Genomic DNA, 18,445 nt, shown 5'->3' on the forward strand with positions numbered 1-18,445 from the left:
CTGTTGGGCACATTAGTTGACGAAAATAGTTGAATCATTTGTTTGAGAAACTGCATAAGTCCATTTTACACAATTTCGAGAAAACAACAAAAAACTGTTTTTGATCAAATTGGCATCGAATCTTACGATTTCTTCGATACAGACCTGAGGTGATGAACTTATAACTTTATAAAAAAATCACAACAATATAGCCAAAAAAGGGGAGCGGGCCGAGTGAAAGTGGTTCAAAATTCACTCTGCGACATATTCAAATTTCCTGGCAACTAGACCATAAAAAACAATAAATGACATTTGTTTTGTCGTTTTTTTTCATAGTAACGAGCTTTCTCGATCTAGTACTCATTTCAATGCTTCTTCCATCCCTTGATCTCTTTCTCTACACGTAAAAAAAATTAATGTTGTTTATCATTAAGATTTCTAATACTTTTTTGCCAAATCAGGCGCTTAATGATATGTTTAAGAAAAAACTTATACATCGCATTAGTCACATACATTCCGAAACTTATACCTTTCATTAGCTTATGAATGTTATTAGCTTTTTGATATGGGATCATTCATTAGGTGGCATAATGAAGAGTATAAGTATTTTCGAATGGTTTTTTGCCAAAACATATGAGGTTATTTTTTTACGTGTATTTCGATGGTCCCTTCTACATCGATATGTAGCGAGTCGACTGTATCGTCAAACTGCTCAAAAAGAAATACCAAACGACGGATGTCATTACGTGCATGTCAACGATCACCAACAACAACAGAGTAGATATATTGGTAGCCAAGTCCGACTCAACCAAAAAAACAGCTTGGGAAATAAACCCACATAAGTTTGGTAGCAACCGCTTATCCATCATGGATGAGATCTCAGTATCCGAAGGTCGAGTGATCCACGTCAACAAAACAAACAAAAAAGCAACTGAAGCGATCAACATACTGAGGTCACAATTCGCGTACCAAGCAACTATAACCAAACATGCAGATCGAAATTGCCGAAATCTTCTTCTTACATGCAAAAAAAATAATTTGTCTGTCTGACCCTTATTATAGACTCTGAAACTACTAAACCGATCGGCGTGAAAATACACCACGGCAGACTATGGTTGACTTGACACGTGGTTCAAATGCCGGAAGAGCATCAAACGAAGATAATATTTAGCGGAGAACCCGGAAGATGCCGTAGGCTTCGTGGTAGGATCCGTGGTAGAAGAATATTCCATCCGGCGTAGGCTCATCGAGGAGGAGCGGTAGCATATCAACTATCAAGGTAAGTAACGCGAGAAAACCTAGAAGACAGCGAAGGTCAACGCCTTCTCATCCTTCGTTCTGAACTGGACTTAAAATCATTAATAAATAAATATTCTCGATAGAAATAAGAATTCGGTAAACACATAGGCCTAGCAGGTTCTAATACGAAACGCAAATCGACAAAAGGGTAGCTAAAACGAACCATCAGCAAGTTCAAGCTGTTATTGCAGTTTGCCTTGAAAAATTGATTATCGATGCACTTCGATAATCATACTTCTTTATTGCGTGTGCACAGTTGCCGAATTCTTTTTCTCGAATCCCACTAAATAATATTATTTTCTGATGGAAATACATAATTATGAAAACTGCACAACTGGCAACCTTGGCCATCATTTAGAAGGAGAAAATGCAAGAAGTTGCAAGATGCGAAAATGTCAGAAGGAAATTTTCAAAACAAAAGCAGGTGGTTCTCATACCGTTTGCTTTCGCCTGACATTTATCGATGTCAAAATCCATTGTAATCGACACCCCACCGTCACACTTCTCGCTTAACTTTTCAAAAGGACCTGAGTAACAGTTTTTTCATGAACTAATTTGAATAGCGCAATCAACAGAACAACATGATAGCTTTTGATTGCGCTATTCAAATTAATGCATGAAAAAAATGTTACTTAGGTCCTTTTGAAAAGTTAAGCGAGACTTTTGATCACAGTTTGGAACAGTCACACTTTCAAACTGTGTTGTTCGATTTAGTATGACCAGCGCAATAAAAACAGCTACCACACCATCTGTATTCGGATGCCACTAAAACAGAATCTGGGACCGCTCTAGCAGCATACGACATGTCAGACGAACAAGTGGTCGCAGAAAACATCAATCGTAACTCCGCAAACTGCTGGCAATCTGGATAGTCAATGGAAATCATCCAAGCTAAACAGTACAAGCAGGCAGACTCTAGGAGATTCTGCCAAATCATTCTTAACAAATCAAAGGTAGAAAAATCTCTCGTTCCTAAAACCTAAGAAGCTACATCTAAAACAAAACCACATGGCATCACATACAAATGAAACTTGGACAATCGCAAGGGAGAGATAGAAGATCGACTTAGCCATCTAATAGATAAGCAAAAAAAAATAGTTATCGTGCGCATTCTGAAGGCACTTCTGAAGAAATTGCGCAGTTTTGGCCGGATTTAACATCCCGTCATGACAACAATCTTTTGTTTGTACCAAAACACGTAGAACTCGTCGAAACATAATCCTATTGCCATGAAAGGGTGTTCTACAAAAGGCTGAAATCATGAAAGGCCGAAATCAATGAGACGAAATCAAGCCAGTTTCGGTTCAAAGTTTTTTGGCGAAAGCAACTTTCACTCACCGTTCTTTTTTCTAGAACGAACCTGGAAGATAATTGAAAATCGTGAAAATCTTTTTTGTTTCATCTTTTTTCAGCCTCACTCATTTTTTGCGAAAATTTTCGGTATGCAATTATAAAAAATCGCAACGGGATTCAAACCTAGAAATTAACAAAAATGGCACTGGGTGCGCTCACTTCAGCCATTCTATTGACTGCTTATAGGGGCCTGGTTGTTTATTCCATGAAAGCTATTTTTGTTGGCATTGGTGAAGGCACGAAAAGCTGAAAGGAATGAAGCAAATCAACTTTTCGCGGCACTGAAAGTGAACGAAAAATGGATGTCACACATCAGACCTTTTTTCTCACAATCGATTTCTCGACGAAAACCTGCGTAAGGCAGCATTCTCTGCTCGGTAGAACAAGTGAGAATTACGATACTTGTTCATGTATCATATGATCCATATTTATGGTTATTTTTATAATAAATCATTATTTTGTTTGTTTGTGAGTTGGCCACTATTTTTAATTCCCATAAAAATTATAATTTTTGCTTGTGCTAGTTTTTGACGTATTAAGAAACGCGACATTCAAATACTGAAATAATAATTTCGATCCACTTGACTTCTTCTTCTTCCTATTGGCATTACATTCCCACACTGGGACAGAGCCGCCTCGCAGCTTAGTGTTCATTAAGCACTTCCACAGTTATTAACTGCGAGGTTTCTAAGCCAGGTTACCATTTTTGTATTACCATGAGGCTAACACGATGATACTTTTATGCCCAGGGAAGTCGAGACAATTTCCAATCCGAAAATTGCCTAGAGCGGCCCCGGGAATCGAACCCAGCCACCCTCAGCATGGTCTTGCTTCGTAGCCGCGCTTCTTACCGCACGGGTAAGGAGGGCACCACTTGAGTTTCGACTGATTATTATTTGGCGTGTGGTTGATTCATAACTGTGAAATGACTGTACACTTCTCCAAATCTTAACAAATCCCAAAATGAGAAAAAAAAACCCGTACAGGTATCAATCACCTCATCAAGCTCCAAGAGCCGTGATTGTGCATTTTCGCCTGTAGACCGCGTGTCTGATTCAAACTAGCACTTAACATTTGATTGAATATCGAACCTCTCTTCACGTGTTTGACCGGTTTCAACAACCAACGAGACGAAAGACCCTTTATATGAGCACCGTGCGAATTTTTGGCGAGACCATCGATTGAACGATTGTAACACCTTCGTTCGAAACATCCTTCGCACAACCGCCTGGTGGTTGTTCGGTAACGCAAACGGGACCAAGTCTCAACCAATGATAAACGAATTTATTGGGGTTTCGATGAAGAAGAGCAGGAGAAAAAAATTGAGATTCCAATTGTGCTAAACCACATTGCAGAAACATCATCGTCGCTGTTTTCACTTTCAATTCCCTTTCGGCTGTTGTTCGACTATACTCTCCTCATCTCTTTGCGTCCATTCTGTTATTTAATGATGAGCCCAAAAAATGTGTCAAGACCGGGGCTTTGAAATGGAGAGTGCTCATACAATCGGTACATATACCCACGACCGAAATAAGAAATCCATTGTTATTCTGTGGGCGCCTGTTCAAAATTAAAACCACTGATAAATGTTCTCGCAAGACGAATGAAATTTTCCAACATCTTCATTGACGAGTCATCACCCCCATGCGCCGGTGCTGTCAAGTGGCAGTTGACTTCATTCCAGACGCTACCGGAATCGATGGGTGCGATTTGTCACACGATGCCGCTAGAATTCGGAGAAATCTAAATTAAAGCTGTTGTAGGAATAGGGGCGTCAGCCGCAGCCAAATTATCCACTTTATGATAAAACTGATTAGCAGTTTGTCTGTTATCACCCCAGAGTGTGTGGTTTTTATTTTAAGGAAACCTTGCCACTTGCGCTCTTATTCTAGCAAGCATTTGAATTGTGAACAACGCATTCGTGATTGGTAAGTTGTTCATTCCCTACCCACAGATAACATTTTCCTAAGAAATCAGTGTTTATCTGCGTTGAAGACAACACTTACATAGAAATCAATGATTTGTAGAGCCCAATAAAAACCATATAAAAGTTCATAAGTGGAAAATAAAAGACCATAGATTGAATTACATCAAGCCCAGATCGATGCATCGAATTTCCACTCGACGCCACGTTCCGACCCAGCCACTTAAGTCGATGACTTTATTATATCACTTCACATACCCGGTATTTACTAAAATGCCAGCGCGAACTGCCATCATTACCCCTAAACTTTGTGCAGCTGAACGTTCGACGAGCCAAAGGGACCATACTTTTTTCAAATGTGGAATATACATACACTCTCCATACACCACAAACCCTGCCATACAAGGGCCCCACAACCATTCTCGTCGAATTGCGGTGATTGCCGCGCGCCTAAATCTGCTGCGTATAAACCTGACGGCGACGGTCCAGCGGATGGATGATGGCGGGCGGGAGGCTAATCCCAGTACCATCCTACTAACGATTGAAGCATTTCGCGCCCCATGCGTATTGCGTCGCCGACGAAACTCCTCGGCGATATTTGCTTATTGGATTCCTCGCCGATGTTTCACATACTTGAGAATCGCGCACAGTACCGAATATGTACCGCCAGCCGTCCCGTCCCGTTGTCCGATGATTGGGGAGTCGTCCCGACCCGATATGCACATGGTGGTGATACAAATGACGACGATGCGATGGCGCCCATCGAGATATGAGAGCTGAACGGCACCCACTTGAAAGCGATACCGCGGCTTGAGTTATGAGCTCTGCTATCGGACATCACGCTTCATCGCGGTGGAGCTTAGTGTTTATTCGGCGTCAATCGTAATCGTTGCGTCGTGGTCTTTTGAGATCTTGCTGCGGCTGGGATGCATCCTTGGGAAATCTTTTAGGCGTTGCAACTCTCGCAGAAGTCTTGTTAGCACCTGCAGCTCAAGCGTGGGAATAGTTCTAATAATAGCAGAAATGTTACGTAATATTGGACAATCCTTAGCTCGATGGTAAGATGTGCGTTGACAATACGAATAATAAAGCTCGTAATTCGGTTTGGTACATAGTATTATTTGATTTACTTGCAATATGTTGCATTCAACAGGAAATGCGGCCTAGTCTCCCGGTATTGAAAATTATATGCAAGCATAACTTTCCATTTTTGCTTGATTTCATTTCATATCCATATGGGACAGCTATAGAAAAAAACGGTCCAAAATGCACACCTTAAACTTTTGTGATGTTTTATCCTATGTAAACAAAAAACGAACCATTTCAAAGTGTAGATGCAAAATTTATTTGTTAATTATCTAATACATGCATTCATCTCTTAGACTAGGTGTTCCGTACACATACATCTCAAACAAGAAGCATTTTCTTGTACTTACCGACTATGGGTACTCGGTTTTATGGAAGAGAATCCTGTAAACCGCAGTTCTACACACACTTCGTTGTTACCGCTTATGGTTAATTGGGACAAAATTTTCCTTGTTCCAAGTGATCTCACACACGTTAGTAGTTTTTCTTATAGGGCATTTTCAACACAATTCCCCTCGCGGGATGAGTGGACATCTGGCTATTTCGAGAGAAGTGTGTCGGAAAGCTGTCGGAAAGTTTGTTACACTGACGGCTCCCTCCTCGAAGGTAGAGCAAGTGCAGGCGTCTATTCGCGTGAGCTGAGATTGGAACAGTCACACTCACTGGGTACACACTGCACTGTCTTTCAAGCGGAAATATTTGCCATCATGTGTGGAGTGCAATCTGCACTGCAGCAACGCATTATGGGCAAAGTAATATACTTCTGTTCAGATATCCAAGCAGCTATCAAAGCTCTCGCCTCGGCCAACTCAGGGTCGAAGTTAGTAATCGCATGTCGAACTCAAATTGAGGAACTGAATTCAGTTAATACTTTACACTTTATATGGGTACCTGGTCATTCTTCCATAGCTGGAAACGAATTGACTGATGAGTTAGCTCGTAATGGAGCATCACATGACTTTATTGGTCCTGAGCCAGCTATTCCAATATCCAAGTGTTGGGTGAAGCTTTTGATCAACTCTTGGGCTGTCACTCACCACAAATCAAGGATGTTAACGATCATTCAGTAATTTGCGTTCCATCATTTAGTAGTTTGTCAATAACACATTCTAGAAGCTGAATTTCAAAATATGTTGTATGGCGGACTTCTAGTGCGAAGGTGTTTCTACAACTCTGCCTAATGGTTCGTTGTTTGAATTCCACTAGTAACGGAGTTATAGCTATAGTTTCAGTAACTTAAACTAAATGATAAAAAAATTCCAATCATTTAGTTTGAGTTGCTGCAACTAGCGCTCTAACTCCGTTATTAGTTGAATTCTAATAACGAACCATTAGGCAAAGTTGTACAAAAACCTTCGCACTAGAAGTCCACCATACAACATATTTTGAAATTCAGCTTCTGGAATGTGTTATTGACAAACTACTAAATAATCGAACGCAAATTACTGAATGATCGTTAACATCCTTGCCACAAATGGCATTGGAGTAGTCTGGATTCATGTCATCAAACAAAATTGTACATCCGGGAACCATCTCCGGTAGTAGCAAGCTATTTAGCTAATCTGTCTAAACAGAATTGCAGTGTCTTAGTCAAATATTCAACGCGTTGAATCATCTGTTTGTGATAGTAGTGAATCCGATTATGGAACTTCTTATCACCTAATATGTAACTGACCAGTCTATGCAGTTAGCACTTACTTAGTGAAATTTACTTCAGAAACCTGAACCTTCAGAGTATTTTGTTGTTCATAACCCGTTGTGGTAAGGATTCCCATTTAAATGCAACTTGTTGGTTGAGATTATGTGCCAAAGGCTTTTTGCACAACATGAACCCAAAGTTTGATCTAGTCAATGCGTTCCGATTGTTGCCACAATGGATTATACTTTAAGGGGAGATGTTTGTGTTGATGGGCTACAGCTCTTCGATGAACCTACGCCGAATGGAGTATCCTTCTCCACTGGACTCGATCCTGCGCCAATCGCTTCCAGTCGCGGCCTTCCACGAAGCATGCGACCTCTTCCGGATTCTCTACTAAATATTATCTTCGCTTGGCGTTCTTCCGGCATACAAACAACGTGACCAGCCCACCGTAGTCTGCCGTGTTTAATAAGCCTAATAATATCCAGCCCTTTATACTGCCGTGAATTGCATATCTGTCCCATCTTTGCTGGGTTTCCTATTCATATGGGACAGATATACGATTCACGGCAGTATACACCTGGTACAACTCGTGATTCATGCAAATCCGCCAGATACCGTTCCGTTCTCCTGTTTACCGCCGAGTATTGTCCGCAGCACCTTACGCTCAAACATTCCGCTTGTGACCTACGCACTACTATTGATCTTGTTCTGTACCGCGAGAGCAAGCTTGTAGCTCTAGGCTCAATGTGCGAAACAAAAATATAAATTCCGATTCTTACCATGTGTTAACCACCTACACCTAAAACAACAGAACAACAGAACAATTATACAATCCAAACATGACCAACCAACCGTCCGGCTACGGTAATCGCCAACGATACTACGTTTATCCCTCGATGTATGAAACACAGAGTGGATAGTGGAAAGGGGAGGTCGAGCAGTGTCTACCTGTACGCCGCATGAGCATGAGCATGATTGACCGCCCACGGTTGCTACTCCGTTATTGCCAGGGCAGCTGTAATTACACAGAGAACCAATAGATGATATTTGGGACTAACATTATCCTCAATGTGTAAAAACTGGTAATAAAAAAATAAGGTAGGAATTGTAGCAGGGATCGTTTTGGTAAACGGTTGCCGTGTGTAACGTGTAGTGATTTTGAACGTACAAAGAGAACGAAACAACGCAGATCTCGAGATCATTCTTTCAAACACGATAAATAGCGTACTATTTTTTTCTGTTATACAAGGCAGAACAAAATAACGCGGAACTCCTTCTGTACTTTCAAACGCGTTAGATCGAGCACTTCAATCAATGGCTCAAAATGAGCGACTGTTCATTTGTTTCGTGGCCAAAACGCCTACAACATTATTTCATTAACGCGATAGTATGCATCGCTAACAGTGAATTGACGGCAATGTGAATCTTTTTTTGTGAAATTCATAACGCGTAGAAACAATAACGAAAAACTATGGAATTGTTTGAATTATTAGTAAAAATGCATTGTGAAGTGAATCTTATATCCGAAGACGACGACTTCTGACGGAATGTTTCATAATTAATTATTTTTCCTCCCAGAACGAACAAGAGTAAAATCGACGTAAACAAATTTTACTCCCCTGATCAACTATTTAATCACTCGAATGCAATGGCTGACAACTGCTACCAGCTTCGTGGCGCCGACCTACGCATACAGCTGAAAATCTACCGTCATAGACAAATATAACGAAATTAATCAGAATTAAATTCCCTAAAGAACGATATTCATCTAGGAAAAAAACACATACACCACACACCATACACATGCACCATACGATTAACAAATAAACAACCAAATATGACAGTGAACCTTCGTCTACTAGGTTCTGCAGCATGACGTCACGAATGAATTCGGTCCTCGTCGAATGAACTTTTTTGACAGTTCAGTAGTACTTTCCACTGACTCCGACAAGGATCGAGTTTGTGATTGGTTGGCTGCCCCCAAGTCCAACGCGAAGTACTACTAATCAGTCATCAGTTTGAGGTTAGATACAGACGCTGCAGAACCTAACAGTGATCGTTCGCTAATTGGGGCACGACCTCACCCCAACTAGCGAATGCCGTTCGCTAATTGGGGCGCTTTGACAAGCGTCAATGTTGTTTACTTTTTGCATTGAACAAAGGAAAATTTTACGCGCCAGAAAATATCGATCCCGCCAAACACGGAAACAAAACGTCAACGCGTTTTTGACATCACATTCTGACGTTTAGCTGCTTTTTAATTGGGTTTCGCCCCAATTAGCGAACCCCCAACTAGAAAAACCCCAATTAGCGAACGTTCACTGTATATGGTATTTATAACAGTCATATCACTGGATTTAAAATACTATGATGACAAAGGTAACATATCTAACTCACATTGAAAACAATATTATTGACGACGCGCATCGTTAATTCTTGTAAAAAAAGTCATAAAATGCCCAGGCCTGAGTCTACGATTATGATCCTCAGTCTGACCCAGTATGATTTCGAAGTAGTATGTATAGATAGAATTCATACAATTCATATAATAAATCTAGCCCAACATTTGAAAAGGGCGTAACAGCCAAAATTACTTCCTTCTGATTCTTCGTCTACATATATAGCTGTTACGCCCTTTTCAAATGTTCGTCTAGAATTATAGTGAAATTTTTAGGATTTTAACGGTAAATCGCACATTGACAATTATATTACTCAAATGTCCAGGGAAAAAATAGGAAAATAAATATAAAAAATTAACAACGATTTGTCATAAATTCAACACTGCAAAAATTCCACACATTTTTATTGGCAAAAATCCATTAATTTAATTCATGATTCTAATTAGTGCACACATAACCACTCTCCACGCGAAGTACAAATATAATCTATAATCAAATAAAATGTATGTGTGGTCTATAATATGCAGTTATTGAATTTATGTTTGGGTACAAATTGCATATATTTGGGTCGCCAAATTGCAAAAATTTATGTGTGCGACAAATATATTCAATATAAAGAATTTTCTCGGTGAAGAATTTGGTAGAACAACGACTTTTAGGGGAAACAGTGTTTTTATACACTTAAAAGCTCAAAAATTACTTTAACATGGTCAAAACGTGAACGGAACGAATAGCAATGTTCACAAAACTTGTGAAGCACACCAAAAGCTTCCATATAGAGGTTGTTGCGATGGTTTTTGGCGTTTATATCTCTTGTTAGATTTTTTTCAAAATTGCAAATAGCCCAAAAACATTAAATCGACTTGAGCCAACTCGAAATTTCATATGTAACCAATCCCGTGCATTCCTAACACGGACATCAGAATACGGTATGTCACGGGCCTTCGGGTCTACCGGAAGATTTTCTTTGTGTATAAAAGAAGCAGTGCCTGTCGTGTGCGAGTCATTACAATTTGTGACAGCAGCGCGTACTGACGTGTTTTTAGCTCGCGCATTTTACGTTTCGTTCGTTCGTTCGCTGTGTTTACCTACACAGCGACAGCATGCAGTCACCAGCGGTAGAACTGCCGGTGAGTCTGCGAATATGCATGAAAGAAGTGGGCGAATTTTTTTGTCATTCTGTGCTTGATGATGGTTGGATGCAATGGTGTCGGTTGCGATGGATGCAATCGTGAAGAAGAATAAAATTGGAGAGATTTGGTCTGCTTATCCAGGTAATTGGTTTCATAATTTAAATGATCCCGGGATGAGTACGAGTCATGTCATATGACTGACCATATGTTAAGTTGTGCTTGGTACTAAACGACATGTGCATTGAAACATGGTTATACTATAACAGTTCTGTTTTAAAACAAATAAAATCAACTACACCGATGAAAATAAAAATTTGATTGAAATAATTACTTTCATTTATTTGCAGAAGGTATTAGCAATTAAAGATGCACAATTAGCAATAGTGTTAATATCCATTTTAAATTAGAAAATTTTGCTGTATTACATGTGAATGTTTTAAAAAAAAAGTCCGCAAAAAATAATTTCCATAAGCATATTTAAATAAACTTTATCTTATTCTTTGTTTTTTTATTTTCTGAGAAATTGTATCATTAAACTTGACTTAGACATGGAGTTTGGAATCAAAACGTTAAATAATTTTTCGTTGATGTATTAGCAGTATCCCCTCTCTATTAGTAGGATTACTGCTCCTTGACTTGTTTCTTATTGTTGTGATTTTTTTTCATCAGTAAGCACGCATGGTAGCAAAAAGAAGCAACGAAATTGGTGTTGTATTTCTTTGTTTGGAAACGGGACAGTTCCCCCAAAATAGCACATTTTGCCCAAGTCTGAAAATTTTATAAATAGAATTGTTTAACTTCAAATACTGTCATCAATAAGAGATCTATAAATGCCCTACACTTGCTTGAGTAAATAAGGGCTTAATAGTTAGAAACAAAGCAATTCTAATTATGTATTTAATTATTATTTTTATTTTAAGAAGTTTTGAATTCACAAATTGCTAATAATTCTACACAGCATGGAAGTTGTCTTTCCAATATCAATACCTATAATCAAACTCTATAGATCCAAAAGTTAAAAGTTAAATGTAAATACGTTACGTTTATACAAGTCCTACGTCTACTCGCGGTTATGTTGAAAACAAAGAAAACAAGACAAAGTTGTACCGAAAGATGATGATGATGATGATGATGATGATGATACTACCATCTATTGTAGCAAGGCACCTGCCGATAGCACTGGCCATATCTGATAAACGATTTGATCATGATTATACTATTGTTTGTATTTCATCAAACTCCTGTATGAAGGGCCAAAAATGGGTGGGGTGGTTCCATAAGCAGAGACACTTATGCGAATCCACGGGATGAATAGAGAATCTCCTTCCAGAAGAAAGTTCGTACATACAATAATATAATCTAGCCCTCGTTTCCCAGATTGACCCAATAGATGGGGAGAAGAGCCCGCCCTTTATCCACGAGATGTTAACAATAGGAAGTTGGCGATTCCACTCTTCCTATCCAAATCGCTTCAATCGGGTGCCCTGATGGTTTTTTTTATGGTATATAGTCATATAGTTTCAATATAATTTGTCAAAAAGGTATATAATGGAATTCTCTCACCAAGTTTCAATTCACATGTCCTGGATGAGGAGGGACCAGCTCGTTAGATGTATGCTGTCTTCAGAGATGGAAAGGAAATAGTTCGTCAAGAAATTGCCTGGTTTGAATCAAGGAATATGCTTCATTCTAGTTCAAAGATCGAAAAATAGACTTCTTGATTTCTGAAAAGATGAAATAAAAAAGACGGATGGCAGTATCATACATAATAACATAAGCGTTTAGATTAAAATAAATATGTAAAATAAATATGATTAAAATAAATATTTTCACAAACATTTTTTTATACATCGTAAAACAAACAAGTCTTACAATTATTATTAAACAAAACAACTGTATTTAGGTCCAATATGTTGAAAGCAATATATAATTTTAAAATTATGCTCAGAAAACGATTGAGGCATTCGAGGAGACGCCCCGTTGAAAAAAAAACACCTGCGAAAATGCACTAGTTTTACACCACGTATACGAGACCGCATGAAGAAGTCCCGGAATATTAGAAATCGCATTTTTCACACCTATTAGCATGTATAGAAGTTTTCTTCAGTTGGCATAGTTTTCAAATAGGGGCTCACTAACTGAGGCAAAACCTAATTAAAAAGCAGTCAAACATAGAAATGTTATGTCCAAACAGGGTTGAGATTTCCTTTTCGCGATTGGAGGGATCGATTTACTTTGGTTTTTCAATGTACACTTTTTTTCTATGTACAATTAGTAAACTGTACACTGTAATGAGATAAACGAATCAATTGAGATTTTCTATTTACTGGCAAATGGAATCCCAATTGAAAAGGTGTAATAGATTTGATGAGATTGAACATTCAAATTTTAGATATGATTTAATACGACTGAAATTTCCTTTACATTCTTTTGAAACATATCTTTATTTTCGCAATAGTGGTCTAGAGCTCCATAGCAAAAATTTGAATTGATTAATATAATTGATTAATTTATGGTATATAAAATACCATAAAATTATTCTTGAAAAATATTGAAAAATAATTGGAAAATATATTGAAAACTACTTAAAGTAAGGTTAAAAAACCATATGACACCTATTTTGAACTTTATTTAGCAGCCTTTCAAAACGATCGCTGACAAAAGGGATATTTAAAAATGGTATTCAGGGCGTACCATGAAAAAGAGAAGTTAGTACATTAAAATTATAGTGGTTGTCGATGGAAGGGAGAGAGGGATAATTCTATCGGCAGAAAATCGGAAATGCAAACATATAAATCGGTGTCAAATGGTATAGATGTGAAGTCAGCTGAAATGTTAAAAATAGGCGAAATAACATTGAAATACCTACAAATAAAGTAGTATAAACGTTTAACTATGCCTACAAGTCCTGTAATTTTTCTTGTTTTATGTATTAATTGTTGTGTACCGTCTCGTTCAATACGTACCAGTTCTGGTTATATATTTTCCCTGAAACCATCATACTACCTGGGACATATCATCACACAACATACATCGGCGTAATCTAGCTGCCTTGCTATATCTGATAGGCTATCCGTCCTTCGTTCGTTTCATGCAATCGAGCACAATCCATCCTGCTCAAACGTTGTGCTTTCGTCTTTATGAGCCAACCTAAATTCGCCACTTTATGTTTTCCAGAGATGAATCAATATGCTGTGCAAACTGGCTCCAGTTACAGCTACCGCCTATCACAATTGAAGAACTGAAGAACATTATTTAGGGAAGTTAGTTTCCCAAAGAAAACCGTTTCCACAGCGAAAAAAAATTGACGGATGAAATTGGTTTTTACGTTCGCTTCTCATCGCGACCTACTTCGATTCAACATTTTTAAGTTGTACCGAAAGATGATAGCCTCCAAATTCGAACTTTTGATAAAAGTCCCGGAGACCTATAGTGTTATATACCATTCGATTCAGCTCGATGAGCTGAACAAATGTCTGTCTGTCCGTGTGTGTGTATGTGTGTGCGTGTGTGTGCACAAAATGCCATAAAAAACATTAGCCAAATTTTCACATAGAAACTCTTAACCGATTTTCTTGCAACAAGTTGCATCCGACAGAGACTAAAACACTGTTGATCACTATTGAATTTCATAATAATGAATTATTGGCAGTGGCTGATTTCCTACTCGCCGCTTCCACATCCAGGCGCTATCGTATATGCGCAAATAGCCAGCATGAGTTATCCGCCAGAAATTTGTATGGCGAAAGACATAACGCGGGTTTTCTCAAAATTACGAACTTTTAATGAAAAACTATTTGGTACCGGTTATGTAGGAAGGTGTCCGCTACTACGCCTACCAAATATTTTTTCGATGAAGGTGCTTAATTTTGAGAAATCGAACCTTAGATGCCTTTCACCATACTGATTTCAGAAAGTTAACTCCTAGTGTGCCGCTGTAATTACGCTCAAAGCAGGCGATTCATTGCGAATTGCAAACACCCAACTTAATTCACCGAGTTATGATACTGCCTTTCTCGCATTTAGCCAAGACACCAACCTTATATGGCGCTCATATAGTTCGATAGTGTTCTTAATAACTTTTAAACGCAATGGTTTATCGTTATCAAATTCAATAGTGATCAACAAGGCTTTGTCCCCTTCCGAATGCAACTTGTTGCGAGAAAATCGGTTAAGAATTACTATATGAAAAAGTGGTTAATGTTTTCGGTTTTCATGTGCATACACACATACACACGGACAGACAGATATTCGTTCTGCTCGACGAGCTGAGTCGATTGGTATATAACATCATGGGTCTCCGAGACTTCTATAAAACGTTCGATTTTGGAGTGAAATGATAGCCTTTCGGTACAACTTTGTTGTACGAGAAAGGCAAAAATAGATAATAATAAAATAGTGATGAGACATAGTCACATAGAACAATAATGTGTTATGAAAAATGCCTTGCATCTATGAATATTTTTAAAGTTTATCCGTGGCTTGCTCCCATTAAGAGTTTCATCGTACTATAAAGATGTTCGTGTTGCACGCATTTAGGCGTAAGTATGCTCTTCGTTCAATTTCATAGTACTATGAAATTGTCCGAAAGTCAAAATTCGAACATAGGAAATTCGAAACTTTTGGCAGCGCCATCTGTCGTCTACTAGTGTAAATTTTCTATCATAACATTAGACGGTGTAACTGTTTTGCCTTTCTTGTACATCATCGAGGTGTAAGCGTAAAGGCTACATTTATTACCTTTTTACGCGAGAAAGGCGCTATCACCGCTAGGTGGATGATTCTGGGTTTTTCTTATACACCCGATTCTTTTTTTACACGGATTATTTTCACACGGATTTTTTTTACACGGCTTTTTTTACACGGCTTTTTTTTCACGGATTCTTGAAATAACACGGATTTTTTTTGAACGGTTTCTCGAAATAGCACGGATTTTTTTTACACGGATTCTCGAAATAACACGGATTTTTTTTACACGGATTTATTTTTGCACGGAACGCATCCCCCAGATTAACAAAGACCCGGTTACTTTTTTTACACGGATATTTTTTGCACGGCTTTTTTTACACGGTTTCTCGAAATAGCACGGATTTTTTTTGCACGGATTCTCGAAATAACACGGATTATTTTTACACGGATTATTTTTACACGGATTTTTTTCACACGGCACGCATCCCCCGTGTAAAAAAAGAATCGGGTGTACATATCATTAAGCGCCTGCTTTGGCAAAAAATATTAGAAATCTTAATAATAAATAACATTAAATTTTTTTTACGTGTACATACTTTTGCAAAATTTTCAGTTCAGTATTTGTTTCTAACAATAGTCTGTCCAAAATCTATTACGTGATATCATATTAAATGAAAATAAGCGTATGAAGTTGTATATCTTCTAGTCTGAACAGGCCATAAGGGTGACTTGTCCGACAGTCCGCCGAAGGTCCAAGTCCGACAACGCACACATGCTCACTGTTGCCAAAGTAACGATTCTCTTTCTCATTTTCTGCTGATTCTCTGCTTCTCTCTCGAACACACACACACACACATCCGTAAACGAAACCGTTTTCTTGCGGCCAAAAACCAAAAACTCGAGGATCGCCCAGCCTGAGCCAACCATCAGCGCGCGGGGCAGCATTTTGATTCTCTTTCGTCGTCGAACCGACGTGTCTTCACGCAGTAACTGCACCTCAAACCAGAATGGCGAACAAAACCCTCAATTTCTTCCTCTGTGCCTCACCTCATATCATGCACACTGACCACCCCGCCCGGGTAGCACCCGCAACAATTCCAACTTCTCTTTTTGGTATCATTGATTACGCATCTTAAATTCCGTAATTTGTAGAACATTACGTGCTTTCCGTTAGATCAACGGCAAATTTGTCTAACGTTTGCAAGAAGGCCTACCACAAGAAGTTTCCCTTCCAGTAGGACCCTTACACAAGGGATAATGACAGTAGTCTGGAGCTTTGCTACGTACCTTTTATGAGCCGGGTTTTAGACGCACTCCAAACTTGCACAATCAGCCACTGCAGGGAAGTTTACACTGTTTATCACACAAATTCGCACTTGATCGGAGTAAATTTTTCACAAATATAAATTCTTGGATTTTCTCACATTCACAGTTTGTCAAAAACACACGACCGAAACGTACAAAACGCGAAGAAAACTATTTTCAACGGCGCGCGGTATATACTCCACAAAGATTCAATCGAACAGGAATCGAACGAAACACCAAAAATTGGGCACTGAAACTGGGCGAAATACAAACGTTCATGCGAACTGCTGTCGGACGAGAGCGGCGGGGAGAGAAAGCGAAGCGAAATCGCGGCGTTCTCGGCGAGCGAATGAAGCGTTGCCGTTTGAAGAAAACTGACGTAAATGGGCGCGGCGCTTCAAATGTCATGAGAGTCGGTACTAATATTCGAAATGGGCGAAAGTGGTGAATGTAGAAAAAAATCATTAGGGTCTCGCCGACATTTCTCACCAACACGAACGCAGGTTGGTGGTTGCAAACAATCCCATTTGATTTTGCCGTGACAGCTGCTCGTGGTTGCAAACAAACCGAGTAAAAGTGTGAGTGCAACGTGCGTGTACGTACACGATCGCTGAAAACCTAATTGAATCAACACCAAACTTTCAGAATGACTTATCTGCTTTTATCAATTTGACGAATCTGATAGTACTCCAACGCAAATCAACATCACCAACAGACAGCAGAAGCCTTCACCTACCTCGTAATTTGAACAGACTGTCAAACATTACAACATTTTTTCGACATCTCTACACATTTTAAAAGTAAGTAAAGTATAAGCGAATGGCGAGTTACCTCATGGTTGGAATGTTCAAACTGTCTTTGGAATTGGCAGCTCAATATTGAAAATTAACAACTTGAACATAACATAACTTCTGAACGCAAAGTCCAATTTGCTTCAATTTAAATCTGATTTGACTAGAACATGATTTCGACTTGTTGCAACTTGTTGAATTTAGTATATATGAGTAAAAAACTTTAACCAGTAGACACGTGAGGATTTAGTTTTTGCGTACATCTTTTCTTTTTATATACATAAACATGAATTTCTGTATGGCTGACCCTTATGCTATGTTTAGACAAGTGAATTGAACAAGTCGCTTGAATTGTACGTCTAAACACCTTCTTTGAACTCTCTTGAACGAAAAGAAAGTTGATCAAGTTCAACTTTTGGCAAGTCAATTGAATTCAACTGAGTTGTTTAACTCACTTGCCCTGTCAAAACGTAGCATTATAGCACCTTATAGCCTATTCAGATTACGCCATTTGTGATAATAAATTTTATCATAAAGAATAATAGCCAGTTCAGATTACGCCATTTATTATATTAATTATCGAGTTAAACATTAGAAAGAAAATTACACATTTTTACGCCGATCGGTTCAGTGCTTTCCGAGTCTATAATTATAGCCGATTCAGATTACGCCATTCATGATTAAAAATTTCATAATGTATGGAAATTGGCATCAAGTTACTCTTTATCATGATGCCAATTTGCATACATTATGAAATTTTTAATCATGAATGGTGTAATATGAATAGGCTATTTATAGACTCGGAAAGTACTGAAATGTGTAAATAGGGGGTTTAGGGACTTTGG

The 18,445-nt window shown here is 38.6% G+C and overlaps 1 protein-coding gene across 3 annotated transcripts in view; it reads right to left on the reverse strand.

Moving 5' to 3' along the window:
• LOC134212511 (calphotin-like) overlaps window positions 1-17,097 on the reverse strand; it is a 314,355-nt gene extending 297,258 nt beyond the window's left edge. For 2 of the 3 annotated variants that reach the window (XM_062690461.1, XM_062690457.1), the window contains exon 1: window positions 16,792-17,096. The gene's annotated coding sequence lies outside the window, so the exon portion shown is untranslated. Of the gene's footprint in view, window positions 1-16,791 lie in introns of all 3 variants that reach the window. The other variant, XM_062690462.1, reaches the window with a different exon arrangement.
• Window positions 17,098-18,445: the final 1,348 nt, after the last annotated feature.

This window comes from Armigeres subalbatus, chromosome 2 (genome assembly GCF_024139115.2).
Source record: "Armigeres subalbatus isolate Guangzhou_Male chromosome 2, GZ_Asu_2, whole genome shotgun sequence".
NCBI lineage: Eukaryota > Metazoa > Arthropoda > Insecta > Diptera > Culicidae > Armigeres > Armigeres subalbatus.